The sequence below is a fragment of the Odontomachus brunneus genome, unplaced genomic scaffold (genome assembly GCF_010583005.1).
Source record: "Odontomachus brunneus isolate Ranch 3 - 2012 unplaced genomic scaffold, Obru_v1 Obru_scaffold_314, whole genome shotgun sequence".
Lineage (NCBI taxonomy): Eukaryota > Metazoa > Arthropoda > Insecta > Hymenoptera > Formicidae > Odontomachus > Odontomachus brunneus.
Window position 1 is genome coordinate 215,997 of NW_022639764.1, and position 3,648 is coordinate 219,644.

The 3,648-nt window shown below is 32.1% G+C and overlaps 1 long non-coding RNA gene across 1 annotated transcript; it reads right to left on the reverse strand.

Moving 5' to 3' along the window:
- Positions 1-1,549: 1,549 nt before the first annotated feature.
- LOC116853393 lies at positions 1,550-2,475 on the reverse strand. The gene is made up of 3 exons (XR_004379965.1): positions 2,461-2,475; positions 1,783-2,008; positions 1,550-1,670 (listed from the first exon to the last, which is right to left on the reverse strand). It is a non-coding gene; the product is annotated as an uncharacterized LOC116853393 (long non-coding RNA).
- Positions 2,476-3,648: the final 1,173 nt, after the last annotated feature.

Genomic DNA, 3,648 nt, shown 5'->3' on the forward strand with positions numbered 1-3,648 from the left:
ATCTTTTTATTACTAATTGTTGATGGTAAATCTTGTACTCATGTTCTAAATATAAATTCAATTCTGAATTAAACAAATTCATTACTGCAGTCATTTGACATTTTACTTTTTCTTTTTTTGTTATTTGCACAACAATATTTTTGTTTGTTTTTGCACTAATGCGCTGCTCCTTTTTGGTAACCCATTTATAAAAGAAAAGTTCTTCATTAATTTTATGATCAAAATTTAGAGAAATTTGTTTCCTCGCACACACTGAACATTTTCTTGCATAGCATTTCTCTAATCTTTGTTGACAAATAAGATTCATTACAATTTTATTCGGAGAGCTTTCCACAATTATTTTATTATTATGCAACACTTGAACAAATAATTTAAAATTTTCATGAAGAAAACATGCATATGTGTCTCTCGCAGTTATTTTAGGTGGAACACAGTGTGCCGGACGAAGTCTAGTAAATGTTGTGTAACTAATACGAAAATTACTTTCTGTACAAAATTTAGTGTACAAGTCTGTCAACGGAGCATTCAAATAGAATTTTTGTTTACTGTCGATTTTAATACACCCTTTTTTACTAGGATCCATTTGACTATTTTCTTCCAGAAAGGACTTTATTTTATTTGTAACATAATCTTGTACTGTTTTATTTTTTTCTAATTTGTTAAATTGGTTAATATTTGTAATTCTTGAATTTTTAACTGATGCAATAGAAGTTTTAACACTACTTAATAGTTTATATTTTTTTACAATTTTACCGCATAAAATTGTAGCTAATGACTGCTTACGTTTTATATTTTTTTCATTACTATAAGCTGTTTTGAGTTCGGTTTTTAGTACCTCACTAAATAGTAATTTACTTTTTATATCTGGAGAAACTGTTCGACCTTGTAAAAATTTGTTTACTTGCGATTTCGGAGAATTTGTATGTGATTTCTTAAGTTTATTTTCCAATCGGTCATTTCTTTTCATATACTTGCGTACAGTTGTTTTTAATTTCTTATTTTGTTCAATTAATTTTGCATTATCTATATAGCATTTTCTTATTCTTCGACGTACTCTTTTTTTACTTTCTTTAAATTGTTTGGTGGTTCTACCTGTGTTATCCATATTATCCTTTATTTCGATTAATTCATTTGAAAGCTCTTGTTCCTTTTTTCTTAATCGCGATATTCTTTTACGCTCTCGTTGTTGCTTTCTACGTAACCTCAATCTGTCAAATCATTAATTAATAATATCTTTCCCTCTTGTTTTCTTTTAGCATTTCTTTCCTTTTCTTTTTCACAATAAGCTTTATATGCAACTGGATCTTTTCTTATTTTTTTTCTTCTCACTTGCTCAGCTAAGCGTTTTTTTTCAAGCCTTTTATTTTTTTCACTCTTTGCCTAAAGAAAATAGGAAAATGTATAGTTTAATATAATTCAACTTTTATTTAATTAAAAGGGCAGTGACCTTTGCAACATATGTCAAAGTCAAGGTCATTGGAGCTGACTCCCTTATAGTTGATAATTACCAATTAAAATGTTTAATTAAGAAAGATAACAAATTTATACGTGCCTTCTTACTTTGAACCTTAATTTTAATTTTAGTTCTTTTTCTGCTTGTAGATGCTTGTTCGATAATTTGTTGTGATTCATAAGCTTTTTTTCTATTATTGCGAAGTTTAGGTGCCATTCTGTATATAAATGTGAATAAAATTAGTGACAAATACAATAGATTCTACTAAATCGTTGTTTTGTCCACGGTAGTGACATTGCCACGGTAGTGACATACAAGGTTATGTCTACCTTTCTTCGTGAAGAGTTACTTTTAAAATGTTGACGATGTAAACTTTTTTTTCTCTATTCACGCAAACTTTTTTAGTTATCACACTTATTCTTATTATATTCTGTTACTTTGATTTCTATGTCACGGTTGTGACCAAATATTTTAACCACTGGCGTATTCTTTCAACAATTTTTGTTTTCAAGCCGCCAAAACATAGGACAAGCCAAGTTGCGCCGGTAAAACAATCTTAAAACGTTAATCTATAAGTATACCATCTATCGGAGCTTGAAATAAACTACAACGCTCTATTCGTAGTACATAAAGTTATAACTTTAAATTCAGCAAATATTGAAAGACAAGATATAAGTCGTATTTCTAGACATATAATAAACCGACAGAAAGTGAATAATTGTGAGAATAATATATTTTAATAAGAATTTCAAGATAAAAAAAATCAAATTAATTAAATCTCACATTTTAACCACCAAAATTACTTTGGAAGTACAGATTTTTAAAAAGAGACATGCCACGGTAGTGAATTTTGACAACGTACAACTTAAAATTTATGATATTGGGCAAATATTCAAATATTCTCTACGCAAAACAGTGATATTTATTTATATATTTATAAATATAAATGCACAAAAGCGTTGTGTATTGTTTTTCTATAATAAAAGTATGTAAGACACGGAATATACCACTTTTGTGAAAATCAGCCATATAATAATGTGTTAGAAACTCTAAAATGGTTTATAACTTTTTGCGATATGGATTTTCATCTTCATCATCAAATGTAACTAATAATAATATTATTATGTGCGTTAACGAAATATAAAGCATATTATTGTCCGACATCTTGACGCGCTTATAATCACTTACAATGCCCAAACGAATGGTACCCCTGAGCGCCCGTGAGCGCTCAAATACCAAACCGAGGGTGGGACCCGATTGACCACGATACGATTGGACACAGATTGTAATGATTGATTCGACCTAGTAATTTACTAGATAATTCCTTTCATCGGTTGGTTGTGTTCAATCGTACCGTGGTCAATCGGGACGCTCCTCCAAACCGGTTAAAAATATGGCTCCTGCACACAGAACGCGGTAATGCTTGCCGCGCGGCGGAAGTTCGCGCGACAGCCAATCAATATGTTGTTTTTCCGTAAGAACTAAAAGGTTATTACGGAAAGCAGCATATTGATTGGCTGTCGCATGAACTTTTGCTGCGCGGCAACCATTACCGCGTCCTATGTGCAGGAGCCAATAGCGTTTATAAGCGTGAGTGCTTACAGCGCATAAGCGTTCAAAACGAACATACCCCTTAAGTACTGCTTAAGATGTCACGAACCAATCACAAAGCCGTGTTCGCATCTTAAGACATTACTTGAAGCCCGTATCAGACTATGGATTAAGATTGAGATTGAATTGAAAATTAGCCAATCAGAGCAAAATTCACTAAGCTCAAGTTTGTTGAACTTTGCTCTGATTGGCCAATTTTCAATTCAATCTCAATCTTAATCCGTAGTCTAATACGGGCTTAAGACAGTCTTGAAATAAGATTTGATTATGAATACCGGCCTATGGCTAGTACTCATAGTCGAATCTTATAGCATGTTCGACTGGCTCTGGGTTAACCCACTCTAGGTTATTCAGCCTACGTTTATTGGTGAAACAAGTACTTATAAGCTTTATGATTGGCTAGTAGAAACTTATGACGTCATTAATTGCTCTCGGAGCGATCAACCCAGGGTCAGTCGAACACGCTATTATTTTTAATAGATCTTATATTTAAAAGCCGATCTACATTGGTCGTATCGTAACGTCGTAAACGTTGTGCGATTTGTCGTGACAAGTCGTCGTAGAAGTTTAGTCAAACTCGAACT